We start from the raw sequence: 16,806 nt of genomic DNA on the forward strand, positions 1-16,806 counted from the left end.
CACCATGATCAAGTGGGATTTATTCCAGGAATGCAAGGATTCTTCAATATAAGTAAATCAATCAATGTAATAAACCATATTAACAAATTGAAGGACAAAAACCATATGATCATCTCAATAGATGCAGAAAAAGCTTTTGAGAAAATTCAATACCGATTTATGATTTTAAAAAAACCACCTGAAAGTAGGCATAGAGGGAACTTACCTCTACATAATAAAGGCCATATATGACAAACCCACAGCCAACATCATTCTCAATGCATTTCCTCTAAGACCAGGAACAAAACAAGGTTGTCCACTCTCACCACTCTTATTCAACATAGTTTTGGAAGTTTTAGCCACAGCAATCAGAGAAGAAAAAGATATAAAAGGGATCCAAATCAGAAAAGAAGGAGTAAAGCTATCCCAATGAATTTGGTAAAGCAGCAGGATACAAAATTGAGGCACAGAAATCTCTTGCATTCCTATACACTAATGATGAAAAATCTGAAAGACACATTAAGGAAACACTCCCATTTACCACTGCAACAAAAAGGATTAAATACCTAGGAATAAACCTACCTAAGGAGACAAAAGACCTGTATGCAAAAAACTATAAGACACTGAATAAAGAAATTAAAGATTATACAAACAGATGGAGAGATATACTATGTTCTTGGACTGGAAGAATCAACATTGTGAAAATGACTATACTAACCAAAGCAAACTACAGATTCAATGCAACGCTTATCAAACTACCAATGGCATTTCTCACAGAACTAAAACAAAAAATTTCACAATTTGTATGGAAACACAAAAGACCCCAAATAGGCAAAGCAATCTTGAGAAAGAAAAAACGGAGCTGGAGGAATCAGGCTCTCTGACTTCAGACTAATACTACAAAGCTACAGTATCAATACAGTATGGTACTGGCACAAAAACAAAGATAGATCAATGGAACAGGATAGAAAGCCCAGAGATAAACCCACGTACATATGGTCACCTTATTTTTGATAAAGGAGGCAAGAATATTCAATGGAGAAAAGACAGCCCCTTCAATAAGTGGTGCTGGGAAAACTGGACAGCTACATGTAAAAGAATGAAATTAGAACACCCCCTAACACCATACACAAAAATAAACTCAAAATGGATTAAAGACCTAAATGTAAGGCCAGACACTATAAAACTCTTAGAGGAAAACATAGGCAGAACACTCTAAGATATAAATCACAGCAAGATCCTTTTGGACCCCCCTCCTAGAGAAATGGAAATAAAAACAAGAATAAACAAATGGGACCTAGTGAACCTTAAAAGCTTTTGCACAGCAAACAAAACCATAAAAGAGATGAAAAGACAACCCTCAGAATGGGAGAAAACAGTTGCAAACGAAGCAACTGACAAAGGATTAATCTCCAAAATATACAAGCAGCTCATGCAGCTCAATATCAAAAAAAACAAACAACCCAATCCAAAAATGGGCAGAAGACCTAAATAGACATTTCTCCAAAGAAGATATACAGATTGCCAACAAACACATGAAATGATACTCAACATCACTAATCATTAGAGAAATGCAAATCAAAACTACAATGAGGTATCACCTCACACCGGTCAGAATGGCCATCATCAAAAAATCTACAAACAATAAATGCTGGAGAGGGTGTGGAGAAAAGGGAACCCTCTTGCACCATGGGTGGGAATGTAAATTGATACAGCCACTATGGAGAACAGTATGGAGGTTCCTTAAAAAACTAAAATTAGAACGACCATATGACCCAGCAATCCCACTACTGGGCATATACCCTGAGAAAACCACAATTCAAAAAGAGTCATGCACCACAATGTTCATTGAAGCTCTATTTACAAGAGCCAGGACATGGAAGCAACCTAAGTGTCCATCGACAGATGAATGGATAAAGAAGACGCGGCACATATATACAATGGAATATTACTCAGCCATAAAAAGAAACGAAAATGAGTTTTTGTAGTGAGGTGGATGGACCTAGAGACTGTCACACAGAGTGAAGTAAGTCAGAAAGAGAAAAATAAATAACACATATATATGGAATCTAAAAAAACAAAAAAAATGTTCTGAAGAACCTATGGGCAGGACAGGAATAAAGACGCAGACGTAGAGAATGGACTTGAGGACACAGGGAGGGGGAAGGGTAAGCTGGGATGAAGTGAGAGAGTGGCATTGCCATATATACACTACCAAATGTAAAATAGATAGCTAGTGGGAAGCAGCCACATAGCACAGGTACATCACCTCGGTGCTTTGTGACCACCTAGAGGGGTGGGATAGGGAGGGTGGAAGGGAGACGCAAGAAGGAGGAGATACGGGGATATATGTATATGTACAGCTGATTCACTTTGTTATAAAGCAGAAACTAACACTCCATTGTAAAGCAGTTATACTCCAATAAAGATGTTAAAAAAAGTTTGCTTTCTGCGTTCGCGCCCACTGTGGTGCCACCAGACGCGCCCTCAACATGCAAAACGACGATTTCGTGGACCTGTACGCACCGCACAACCGCATCAGCGGCTCCAAGGACCACGCGTCCGTCCAGACGAATTTGGCCGAGCTTGACAAGGTGACAGCCAGGTTCAATGGCCAGTTTAAAACCTACTCTATCTGCAGGGCCATTCACAGGATGGGTGAGTCAGAAGACTCCATTCTCCAACTGGCCAAGGCGGACGGCATCTCTCAAAGAACTCCTGACTGGAGAGGATCATGGATGTGGAATATTTGTCATAAATAAATAGTGAACCCCCCCAAATTAAGTTAATATATCAAAACACAACTCTAGAAAGTTGTATTCCCTAACAATGACTAAAATTTATTGACTGCTTTCCATATATGTATAACTTTCCATATATCAGGCACTGGTAAATGAAACCAATACACATAGTGAGATGTTTACATTAATTCATTTAATCCATATCATTGCTTTACGGGATAGGTATTCCTGTTGTTCTCTTTTATAGGAGAAGAAAGGCGAGGCCTAGAGAGGTTAAATAAGTTAAGCAAGCACTCACAGCTCTTAGGCAGAAAGGCAGGGATTCAGCCCCAGGGCTTCTGGCTCCAGGGCTTCCTCACTACAGTACAGCCTCTGCCCACTCAAGCCACCACAAGTGCCTCCTTTTGAAGTCCTATAGTTCTTACCATCAATCATGCATATTTAATAGTGAACACTTACAGTTTTGCATGTTTGTTGCATTTTCAGCTTAGTACAACATGTCTTCCCAACTAGACTCTAAAACACTGAACGCAGGAACTGTAAATAATACTTCTCTATAATCCGCACAGCACTCAGCACGATTCTCCACTCATTAAATAAGATTTAATTGGACTTTCGGCAAAGAGATAACTTTCAAAACATCTATTCCGATAATTTTGCAATCAAATAAACTCTGCCAACATTCTTTGCTAAGAAGCAGTCATCTTTTGAGATTGCTGGAAATTTAAGTTTAGAAAAAAAGAAGTTAATGCTTTTTTATCTCATTCTATTCCCTTTGACGGATGAAACCAAAAATAATCACTTCGCATCTCCAAAGTGCTCCACCCCCATGAAAGCAGGGGGAGAGTGAGCCATCACTAGGACACAAATGTGTTCTGCTCAAGGCAATTAAATAAATCAAGCAACCCCCAAAATATAGTTAAAGCAAAGTGACTCAGACACAGTTCATGTTTTTAGTCACTCAGAATCCAAAGTTACTCTGAAATATGAATAGTTTTTAAAGCATTACTCATTTTGCTTTTGCTGATAAAACTAAAATAATCCAATACAATTATCTGCATGGTCATAATTTAAAGATTTAAAATACATGCTCAAAACCTAACATTTCAAATTAGTGCCACTCTTTAGGACAAACTCTAACTAATAATAATGATCTGGTATAAAAGTATCCTGGAGAAACTAATTCCCTACCATTTTCTTTTTATTAAGCTAATCTGAAAAAAAAAAAAAGAGCATTCTTCCATGGGGCTGTCCTTGAGAAAGCACAGCACTGTATAAGCCACATACCTAAAAGGTCATTACTCAGAGTTGAAAGCTGTTTTCCCATCTCATCTAAGCATTTCTTCTCACACTGGAAAATTAAATATAGTTCAAGACCTTCATTTAGAAATAATTGACTTTCACCAAATCCATAAACTAGAACAATTTTTAAGTGACCTTATCAGTAGCTCTAATAGGTTTAATCGTATATGCCAACTTCTACTGGTTGGTAGTAGAGACCTGGATACTGTGTTGAGAAGGATTCTGAAGTCATATCCAAGAAAAAACATGTTTGGATCAATTAGCAATCAACAATGCATGTGTACCAGTACCAAAAATTTGGGCTAACTGCTATAATTTATGAAATGTAAAATACAAACCGTCAGTCTGAAATGAGAGATGTGGGCCAGGGATTTCAAAGATGCTACTGGATTATTTGGTTCATTTTAAGAGAGAAAATTCATTGCTTAGTGCCCCAGATTTATGGCGCTCTAATCAAATAAGCAGTAGAGGAACAGGAGAGGGACTAAACATTTAGTGACAGTCTACTGCATGTCACGCACTGAGCCTTACCTCAACCACCTACTTCCATGGCCATATCCAAGATTTTTGTCATTACCAATAACAACACCTCTCCATTATCTTAATTTCAATCATTCTATTCCTCAAACACCATTTCCTATCTTTCTGGCTTACTCCCTCCAGTATCTAGTCTCCCAATAATCCTTCTGCCCCACTGATATATCCAATTCTTTGGTCCTGCCACCCTTTCACTGTCCCTCACCTCCGCACAGGGTCCTCAACTTTCCTACTTACCCATCATATACTCCACGGTCAATTTTCACTCCCTTGCATTCACTGTCAACTCCATTGCTCTTTTGTCTCTTCATCGTAATTGCCTAGCAAAACCCTACGCTTTGTTAAATCCAGTTCTCTCCGGACTCCAGACCTGTATCCATGTAACCTAAATGTTGCCAGAGAAATAAACTGTAGTGACTGGTCTCATTCTAAATTCATGATTACTTCAAGAGCGTCCTTGGTAAGACTGCCCATCCCACTCTATTTCCTTCATCCATTCATCCTCCACTAGACATTAATTTCACACCTTCTCCCTTCTCTTCAAATCTCAATGTCTCTTCCTCCTTACTTACTCTCCACTAACGGCCCTGTTTCCAGCTTCATGGTAAACACAGAAACAAAAGAGAATTCCCACAGCGTGTCACCACACCTTCTCCCGCACCTACCTACATCTGTTTGCATATGCTCTACCCTCTCTTCTGATACAATGGATGAGCTGTCCTTGCTTTGATCAAAAGCCAAGCCCTCCACGTGCATACTAGATCCCATCCCTCTTCCTTAATCCGGAACACCTCTCCAGCAATTCTCCCCTCTCTCAGCATCATCATTTTTTCCCTTTCTACTGAATCATTCCCACCAGTATTCAAATATTCTATAAATATACCCATCTTTAAAATAAAAAACTGTTCAAACTTTTCTTGACCCCCACATACCCCTCCAGGTATTGCCTCATTTTTCTGCTCCATTGTTTTATGGAGACAGGAATACCTAATCAGAAGGATTAGAAATGATGTGTATGCCACCCTAGGACAGTGTCTAGCAGAGAATGGAAACTCAAGAAACAAGTCATTGTTTACTTATAGTAATGTTAAGATCCTGCAGTAGGTGCTAAGAGATACACAGAATTAAGAAATATACTCCTGACATTTTTTATTACCTTTCATTTTGATAGAATTTCAAACTTATTGGAAAGTTGCAAGAATAGAACAAGGAACTCCCACATACCCTTCACCCAGATTCATTCATTCTACATTTTGTCTATCACCACCACCTTCACCATCTCTCTCTCTCTCTCACGCTCTCTTTCTCTGTGTGCTTTCCCAAGAACAACGGCATTCCTCTTACATAACCACTGTTCATATCAAAATTAGGAAATTTAACAAATACCCGAAGTAGTTTTCAAATTCAAATTCCAGAAGTATTTTTTATTCAGTTTATTTAAACTACAAACAAAAGTCAAACAAACAAAACAGTTTACCTATTTCTGCTCCATTTTATAGCCAAAATCTTTACGAAAACTCTTCCTGTTTCCATTTCTCTTCTTGAATCTACTCCAAACAGGCTTTGCTCCCAACCCCAACCCTGTCCCACATACACCACTGCAAGAATTCTTGCCAAGATCACAAATGGCCCTTTTATTGCTAAATTCAATGATGCATTCTCAGAACTCATCTCTCTTGACCTACCACTCGCATTTGACATAGATGATTACTCCCTCCTAAAAAAACAATCTTCACTGGCTCCCAGAACACCAAAGACTCCTGGTTTTCTTCTTATCCCACGAATGACAATTTCTCAATATCTTTTGCTGGTTCCTTCTCATCTCCCCAACCTCTAAATATTGGAATGTTCCAGGACCTCGTCTCTTCTCTATCTAAACCCAATCCTTTGATAATCTTATTTTGATATCTTTATGTTAATAACTTTCACATATGATCTCCATCCCAGACTTCTCTCCTGAACTTCACACTAGCATGTTCAACTGCCAATTCAGTAACTCCCCTGAAATATCTAATATGCATCTCAAACTTTCCACGTCCAAAATTAAACTCCCCACCAAAACCCACTCATCCCACAATCTTCCCCATCTTAGTAAGTAACAGCTCCATCAATCCAATTGCTCATACCAAAACACTTGGAGGCATTCTTGCATCCTCTCCTCTCTAGTCTCTCATACCCAATCCATCAACAAATTCTCTTGGCTCTACCTCTAAATCTGACCACTATGCATCTGACCACTTTCCACTACTTCATAATACAAGCCACCATTATCTCTTGCCTAGTTTCCTTAATACTGCCCTTGCCCCACTGTGGTCTATTCTCAACACAGCAGCTACAATGACCCTTTTTAAGGAGTAAGTCAAGTTATGTCATTCTTCTGCTTAGGACCCTTCAATGACTTCCTACCTCACTCAGAGTAAAAGCCAAAGTCCTCTCAGAAGCCAAGACCCTACAACAACCTCCCTATGGATATGTCTCTGACTTCAGCTCCCACTATTTTCCCCCACTCACTCCACTTGAATCACATTAGCCTCCTTATTGTTCTTTGAACACAGTATTCATCCTCCCACCTCAGGGCCTTTGCACTTGCTATTCCTTCTTCCTGCAATGCTCTTTATCTAGATGTCCACTGTTTGCTTCTTCACCCTCTTAAGGTCTTTACTCAAATGTCATCTTCTCAATGAAATCTTCCCTGACCACCCTATCTAAGAAAATTCTGGCATGCCCTTTCACCCTGCACTGTTTTGTTTTTCTCCATAACACTTCTCACTGCTAGATGCACTATTTTATACATGCATTTGTTTGTCTGTCTACCCCTACCAGAATGAAAACTTTGTGAAAACAGGGTACTTTGTCTAGTCACTGATATTTACCCAGGATCCAGAACAGTACCTAGTACAGAAAAACCAGTAAATATTTGTTGAATTAATGAAGGAATGAATGTTATCTCATTTTATCTTCACCTAAACCCTATAAGGCAGGTCTTATTACCCCAATTTTATGATGCAGAAAGTGAGGCCCAAAGGATTAAATAATTTACCCAATAGCATACAACTAGTGAATACAGGAGTCAAGATTTGACCCCCAAGTCTACTTCCAAAGCTTGTCGCTTTTCTCATGACACTGAATTGATTCCTTCAGAAGTAAATACTTGTCTATGTGACAAAGACTTAAAATAAAATAAAATAATGTTGCACACATGAAACTTATATAACGTTATAAATCAATGCTACCTCAATAAAAAATAAATTAAAAAAAAAGAGGTTTCAGGAAAAAAAGGAAAAATTAAAAAAATTAAAAGTCCCTAAATCCCAATCATGTGGTTTGGAATAAACGTAGGTGTTCTGGGAAGACAGTGATGGTGATGGTATATTTTTTGACTCTGGTCAAATCTCCCCCATAAAATCAGACAAACTCAGCAAAACCCCAAGCCCATGGATAACAGCTATAACAAACTAGGTGGCAAAATGTTCCCAAGAAATAATATAAGGTGAGTATAATGCATTGACATAACAGGACCTACACAGTATCAGCATCTTCACAGGATGCAACATAATATATTAATAACCATACTATTAATAATAATTATTAATTAATTGTGTTGCCTTTGGAGGATGATAGGAAACCAATTCATTATCTTGAAAACTATTAAATGAAAGGAAAGAATCAAGTATTTATCCTGCCTTTCGTATATGAATTGTACCAGTGGTTAACCAATGAGATGAAGTGAAGGGTCTTACATTGAAATATTCCAACTAATAAATGAAGGAGAAATTACAGACATGTAACATCAGCATTTTGCAACCACTAATCTAGGCACTGAGCATCAAAAGTTGCTAATATCATAAAGATAGAGATATCCAGATGTTATGTGTCTGCTGATGAAAGATCATACCACCTATAGTCTTGCCACACACAAAAAACTGAACCTGAATCTGAACAAACCTCTAGATTGGGATTTCTCAACCTCAGCACCGATGGTCTTTGGAGCCGGATAACTTCTTGCTGTGGGGATCTGTCCTGTGCATTGAGGGATATGGCAGTAGCACCACCCACCCTGTTGTAAAAATTTTCTTTAATTAAAAAATTAAAATGTCTCTAAACACTGCCAAAAGTCCCCAGGCAGTGGGAGCAAAAGCACTCCCCACTGAAAACCACTGCTCTAGATGCAGCTACCATTCCACAGGTTAAAACAAGAGGACAGAGGAACATGTCAAATTAAACCATATGGATGCAACCAGCAAATTACAGACTGTGGGAAACTTCAGAGATCAAATGACCCAGATTCTTCAATGAATACATTTCCAGGGGAAAAGGCAGCAGTGGAGGGGGAAACCTTTCTATCAAAATAGACTTAAAAAACTTATTTTTTAAAAACAAGCAAAACTAAACTATAGGGTTTAAGGATGCACCTTTGGGTGATAAAACTATAAAGAAATGGAAGAAAGTAATTACCATACAAGTCCAATAGGGAGAAAGGTAGGCGGTTGAGGTTCGGATGGGACATTTGGTCGACCTTGGGGCTTCCTAGGAAACTGGCAATATTCTATTTCTTGACTTTGGTGTTATTTAAAAAGGTGTGGACCTTATAATAATTCACAGAGTTTTATATTTGTTTTATCCAGTTTTCTGTGTATTTTTCCAGTGAAATGCATAAAGAAATGAGTAAAAGCATAACCAATAAAGAGAAGAATCTGCCTTCCTTTCTACTGCACTTGAGCTGAAGTTCTGTGGGAGCTGTCCTTGAGCAGAGGACTTTGAATTTATTAAGTTCGGGTCCATGTTTATGTTCCCTTAGCCCAGAGGTGTAAATCCTGATCATTGCTTCAAAAACAACTTGGAAAATCATAGCAGGACTTAACACAACCCTACACAAACCGTATGTGTGATGTCCATACCTTGGCCTACTGTTGAAGGAATGTCTTGCATCAAATCAGCAAATACCTACAAGGGAGCCTGTTGTGATCCAGGCAATCTGCCAGGCACTGTGAGGAAAGCAAAACAGAAAGATGTGAAGTACTGGCAAATGCAAACAAGGCTCATGAGAACTGCATGGGCTGAGTTGAGATTTGCGGGACAATGACTTTTAGAAGGATTTGCAGACCCGCTAGACAGAGACACTCCACAGGTGTATATCCTTTCTTGCAAAAGATATGCTCCTGAAGAGTTCTGTGGTGATTAAATTTTTATAAATTTAATTATATGTTCTCATTGACTTACATTATAATCAGAGAGTGGCTTTATCTACATTTTGGATTAATCTTCAACTGGCAGTGGCTCCCAACAGTTTAAGTTTCCCTGCTTCTCTGTCAAGTAGTTGACAGTTTATAAACAAACATTTAAAGGCACTATTTAAAGGAACCCTTGAGTGAATCCTTTTGAACAAAGGATTCTTTCATAACATTAATAAATAATCATTAGATTGAAGGTTCGTCAAGTTTTCTTAGAGTAAAGCATACCTATTCCCAAGACTCGGACGTCCTTTGATGGGGTTTCATTGAAATTATATCTCTTACCAAGGATCAGAATCTATTTTATGTGTTTTACGACAACATCTTGTATTACTGATGTTCTTACTTTTTCCAATAGCATTTGAAAGAGCATTTTGTCCAGACACTCATGGGCAACATTACTAACTGTAGCCTGTGTTACAGAGTTACGTGATGCAACAGTACTTTGGCTGACATGACTCAGTTTAAATTACAGAATAAACGCAAAAGACTACTAAATCCAGGAGAGAGGTAATTTGAAATGACTGGTCTGCTGGTTGGATTCTTTGGAACAGAAGATGACTAAGCTGCTCACTTTAGAACTGTCTCTTGAAGACTGGGCTGCCTGGAAATCTCAAGTAGGTCACTGAACAGCTTGAATTGAGGATGGAGCTCATTGGCCCCACCATTCCCAACCGTGTCACCACAGTGCTCCCCCGCTGCCTGCCCACAACTCCTTCTACCACTCTGTTATCCCTGTCAACACTTGATTCTCACTCAGCTCTCCCGATAACTTCTCCTGGACAAGTCAAAGAAAGACGTTGTCCTCAGTGCCAAGAGTATGAAAGCCCATCATACTTCACAGTGGTCAGATTACACTTGGGTCTAGAACATGGTGAGAGACTCCCAGGCTGCTAGAGAATGGCAAGACTCTAGGGTACTAATGCTTCTCCAGTTGGCTTAGGTAAAGATGCTCTTGCATGTCATCTTGACTGGGATTTGTGGACCGATTTTTAATATAATAGCTCACCCTGTTGGTGTCATATACCCAACGGATGTGATTTATGATGAGTTTCAGCCTGACAAACTTTGTTATTTCTTATCGAAGACCCCATTTATTTTGGAGTAAATGGGTTGGCTTACTTTTTTTGTCTTTGGTGACAAGACTATAACTTATAATTGGTTTATTTAGAAAATGTACTAGAAATAAAAAATGGAATGCAGCACAGAAGAATACAATTACTTTCTTTGGCTTATAGAACTGCTTCCCAAGGACCAGATACTGCCTTCCATACTGTGCTCAAGAAGCTTTATCCATAAGGCACTTATCTGAATGCTGCGATACAGCCTCATAGTTACAGTTCCGGAGTACCTACGGAATTCTGCAGCTTTTAACATGCATTTTGCTATAGTCATTGTGGTAGGTAAAATTCTAAGATGCACCCCAATGATACACACCCTCTTAAAGATCCCCTCTGCTTAAATGTAAGCAGGACCTATGACTTGCATCTACCCAACAGAATATGGCAAGGTGGAGGATTTTACGTAAGTAAACAAAGTCCCTAATCAGTTAACTTTACATTAATTAAAAGGGAGATTATCCTGGGTGGGCTGGACCTAAACAGGTGAGCTGTTTAAAAGAGGGTCTAGAGGTCAGAGACTTGAAGCAGCAATCTCTCTCTGTCTGTCTCTCTCTGTCTCTCTGTCTGTCTCTCTCTCTCTCTCTCTCTCTCTCTCTCTCCCCGTTGCTGATTTTGAAGAAGCAAACTTCCATGAATTCTACAGTCTCGAGGAAATGGATTTTGCCAACAACCACGCTTAGAAGTGGATCCTTCCCTAGTAGAGGCTCCAGATGAGAACTCACCGTGGCTCACATTTGATTCCAGGCTTATGAGACCCAGAGCAAAAAACTCTGCCAATCTGTGCCCAGACTTCTGATCTACAGAAACTTTAATAAATGACATTTGTTTTAAGCCTCTAAGTGTGTGATAACTTGTTATGCAGAACAGAAAACGAATACAGTCATGAAAAATCAACAGTGGAATAGAAGTCTTCCACTAAGTGGATCCCTAACCCACAAGAGTCAGTGAACACAGAAATCAGAGGATCACAGATTAGAACAAGTGCTTCCACTCTCATCCAACCTCATCTGTCTTTCCATGTCTAAGAGCAAAGGATCTATGAAGGAGACCTAATGTATGTTTCAGAAAGGTTTTCCCTGCCCCAGCATTGTTGGTTGACTACAGACCATCATTCTGGGTCTACCTTTTCCCACATGTACAGCCCCTAAGTGCCAAGATCTGTATAAACCAAATGTGCCTCAGAAGAGATAAGAAAATACTAAACTCAGTAGGTAACAATGAGTGCCAAATTGAAATGCATGCCAATGTCAAAATCAAACTCCAAGGGCAAAGACTAAACCAGGAATAGTAACAGAGGCAGCAAAGCAGCTATTGTCAATGGTGTTCGGATTGAAAAGAGGCTTAATGGAAGAAAGACACAGGAAGACTGCCCCCAGCATGTATCAGGTGCCTGGGAATTGTCTATGGATAGATGGATAGATGGATAGATGGATGGATGGGTGGATGATGGATGAATTAGAATCAAAAGGAAATGGTTTATCATTACAAAAGAGCAAGAAATGAGAGGAAAATGCAGTAGCAATGAAACACAAGGACAGGGACGGTGTCAGAGAAATTCTCAATGCATCAAGCCTTCAGAGTTCACGCAGCCATAGAGCAGTGGTTCTCAAAGTGTGGTCCCATCACCAGCATCACCGGCATCACCTGGGAGCTTGTTAGATATGCAAATTCTCTGGACTCACGCCAGTCCTACTGAATTAGAAACTCTGGGGATGGTGCCCAGCAACCTGTCTTAAGAAGCCCTCTAGGGGATTCTGATGCACACTCAAGAACCACTGACCTAGAGAAATGAAGGAATCTTGTGGGGATGGCTTTAAAGAAAGAAAAAAAAAAAAGCCTAATGGTCTTAACCCTGGCTGCACACTAAAATCAGCTGAGGAACTTTGAAACTACTAATGTCCAAGCTGGCCTATCATCAGAGATTGATTTAATTTAGTGTGAGATGGAGACCAGGCATCCAAATTATTTACCAGCTCTCCAGGAGATTCAAATGTGCGCTCAGGGCTGGGAAGCTCTGATGTAAGAGGAGAAGCAGTGTGGGAGGACATGATTCAAGAATGCTACATAAATGACCTCGAAAAGAAGGCTGGTCTCTTTCTGACATGGCGTTCTGCTGCCTTCAAAGGATTCACACATATATTCTCAGCTGTCAACACTGCTATGCTTTTGCACAGGGCAGGGAAATTGCTTTTATTTCAGCAGCAAAGAAAATGTAATCAGCAGCCAGCCCTTTTTGCCCGTCCCTTGCTCACCCTCTGAGATGGCTTTGTACAAGCAATGCTCCCCTTCCCTGCCCTCAGTATACGGAGTGCCCCTGGGAGCCAGTGAGGAGGAGAGGCTGCACTTTCTTCTACTGAAGTGGCAGCAGCCACCACAGGGCCATTGGCACATTTGTCCCCCAGGCCTCACTCAGGCCCCAGCATACACAGGCAGATGCCTCAAGAGGTCTAGATATCGCATCACCAACTTTAAGCCACACAGCCCCTCAGCTACTCTCCAGAGACCAGCTTCACCTGAACCTGGCAGGTGAATGAGGGTCTCCAGTGGGAAAAGAAAGGAAGCACTGAGTCAACTCCAGCTGCCAGGGACAACAAAAAAGGCTTTCAACTGCATGGGAGCACACGACCCTCTCCGCCTCAAGGCTTGGCCTCAGGAGCAACTGTCTACATAACCTAAGTCCACTTGGGTCAGTGGGTGAGAGGGAACACTCAGGAAAGGACAAGCCTCCAGACAGAAACCATACAGGTTTAAATTGTCCAAGAGCACCACAGAACCTGCGTACCTTTATGCAACGTATAGCCACATTCTCCCCCAGTTCTATGCATGTGCACGGGACCTTTGGGGGTACACCTAGTGGAGACGGCTTCACCGCTAAATGGCACAGTGGTAACCTGACTGGGCAGGTTCACATTACACAGATGAACAGTAGGAACAAGCAATAATGCCTTGTCACAGAGCTTCAGAATGTAATATATAATAGATGACAATGACAATGATGATGGTAACCAGATCCTCCACTGGAAATTTAAGTTTTCCACAAAGCTCAAACAAGCATTCCTTAAAAAGGCTAGAAGAACCTCTAAGCATTTCAGAATCTGTAAGCATGTCGCCTCAATGAAACCGCCCAAGAGCACCCAAGGGTGGATGTCAGGCCAGGAAAAGGAGATACAGCAGGTGGAGAGTCAGGCCTTACATTGGTCAGGATCTGAGTAGACAAGTTTTCCAGTTGGGGACTGCTATCTAAGAGTAGTGGCTCTCAACTAGGGGTGATTTTGCCCCCGAGAGGACATTCAGCAATGTTTGAAGACATCTCTGGTTTTCACAGTGGAGTAGGGTGTGCTACTATCTAGTCCGTGGGTCAAGGCCACGGACACCGCTAAACATCATACAATGCACAGGACAGCCCCCCACAGCAAAGAAGTACCTCGCCCCAAATGTCATTAGTGCCAAGTTGGAGAAACCCTGGTCTACAGAAATGTCCCCACAACAAACGATGGAGGAAGAAAATATTGATGGATTTTTCTTTCCATAAAGGCTCAGATTCTACCCAGTTTCTATTAGCATCCCAGAAGAACAGAGTTGTTCTCCTCAAGGAGACAGATAAATTAATCTTGACAGATTATCTTGTCCACCCCCTGCTTTCAGGGAACTCAAGGTCTAAATCACCCAGGACCAATAACTGCCTAGTCTCTTATCAATCAAATATTTTCAGGAGTAAAAACCCCACAGCCTCCCTGTAGCAACTCATTCCAATATTTATCTTCCTAATGAACAACATGCTAAGTTGAATCATTTAGAATTGCCAATAGTTGAGCGAGTCTGGCCTTCGAAGACGGCAGTTTCATTGGCTCAGCCTAACCTTACTCCCTTCAACAAAAACGTGTCCTGCTTTTCGAGGCCGTCTTCTTGTGCTGACTCTTCTTCAGTCAGCACCACACAGTTTTTGGTGACAGTGATAACCAGCCACCGGCTGTCTGGGATACCTCCCCTCCCCTCCCCCACTCCTCCCCCACAATCCTCACCACCCCGATCTTCATTGGCTCTTTCTCCAGCAAAATTATTAGGATTTTGTCCAGGTCAATTGTTATGTCTTTTTTAACTTTTTTTTTTTCATTTTCAGCTCTAATTCACTTTATCCTATGGGAAGGAGCCAAAATAAAGTTGCCACACACAGGGTCTTAATACTTGAGCAGATATGAAGGAAAAGCCCAGATCTAGGTCTCTTGGGTCTTATTTTCATGTACAGTGTAGCTTGTTTAATATAGGCCTTATATACCATATATTCATTTAAGTAACCTGACCTCAACTTACTGCTATGTAAGCAATTTGAAGGGGGGACTCACAGTTATTAAATGGCTACCATGTGCCAAGCAATGTGCTACAAACTTTCACATATATTATCAATTTAATCTCTAGAACAAGGTTGTGAGGAAGGTATTCCTATTCCATTTCACAGATGATAAAACTGAGGCAGCTCGACAAGGTTAAATAACCTTCGGTGCCAGCATATGAGCCAGGATTTGCATCCATATCTGTTAGACACCAGTGCCCACACTGTCACCATTATCCTAAACAGACTGAGTAAAGCTCTGCAGAGATTTAGAATTTCAAAGTGACCACTTGAAGAGCACATTATTACAGGCGAATTGACCTGACCTATTATCTTTACCCTGTATCCTAGCAGAGTGCCCACTTCCCCAAAAAACACAAAATTACTTCATGGTAGCTATGATCTCTTTTAATATATCAGCAACATCTCCTTTCCTCATTTCAGTATAAAAAACAAAACAGCCAATAAAACCGCCTGTGAGCTTTCTTTTTTTTTTTTTTACAAGAGTCTTGCTGCATCCGTTTTCAGCTGAAAAACATTACCCGTTGCTTTTCATTCAGCTCTTTCATAAAAAATCATAATTTCACTGATTAAAGATGAAATCATGTTTATTCTTATCTTCCAAAAACACTGCTTAACGTACTTAAAATCCCCTTCACGGCAGCCATGGGCCAAGGGGGTGGGGCGCGGGGTGGGGGCAGGCAGCAGCGGGAGCGGTTCTGAGCAGGTGATGGGGTGAGCTGTGGCCACCTTGTGGCTAATTGCTGAGGGGAGCACTGGCCCTCCACCAGCAACTCAAGCATTTCTGTGACTACAAAAGGGACAAAGACAGCAAGCCCCACCCTTCAGTCCCTGGCATCTGCAAACTCGCTTCTTATTCTTCATTTACTTCTGAGGGCAGTAAGTGGGCGTTCACTGACCAGAGCCACGCTCTCCATGATGGGAGAGAGAGAGACGCAGCACAGCTTCATAAAGTTCTGCTACAGTCGTTACCTTCTTAAAGTTTCCTAATTTAGTGGTAGATGCAGTCTCTAAGGGGCATTTAGAGGGGCATTTCAAAGCGAATTAAAATTTCTGCTCATGGCTGCTAAGGACTCAAATTCCGCTCATCACTGAGGACAACTTTTCTCTAGAACTAGCTGTGTGTTATTTGCCTGTGATCTGAAATAAGAATACGCTGTGCACAAATGTGTTATACAGTCATCCTAAAATAAATTAATTTGCTTCTAAATGTCAGCTAGAGACAGAGAATCACTGCGCCTGTGTGGAAAGTCACCGGCTGGGGGAGCAGAGAATCTGGCTTCCACCACACCCTCCACCACTAACTAGCAATGTGATTTTAACCTTTCATCCTCATTTTCCTAATCTGTAAAACAAGAGATTACAAGATCAGTAGGTTTTCAAATATTTTTAGCAGTGAAACCTTTTTTTCTCAGAGTTTCCAGAATCCTAATATGCCAGTGATCAAAAGGCAGCTGCTCTGACTATGTCTGGACAGGCAGGCCAGACGCACCCACCACCACCATCCCCTCCTTCTGTCCCCAACCCAAGCCCCTTAACTCACC

At 40.7% G+C, this 16,806-nt stretch overlaps 1 pseudogene; it reads left to right on the forward strand.

The window, feature by feature from the left end:
• The first annotated feature begins 2,471 nt into the window (after positions 1-2,471).
• Positions 2,472-2,741, forward strand: LOC115848457 (small ribosomal subunit protein eS21 pseudogene; annotated as a pseudogene).
• The last annotated feature ends 14,065 nt before the right edge of the window (positions 2,742-16,806 follow it).

The sequence above is a fragment of the Globicephala melas genome, chromosome X (genome assembly GCF_963455315.2).
Source record: "Globicephala melas chromosome X, mGloMel1.2, whole genome shotgun sequence".
Classification (NCBI taxonomy): domain Eukaryota; kingdom Metazoa; phylum Chordata; class Mammalia; order Artiodactyla; family Delphinidae; genus Globicephala; species Globicephala melas.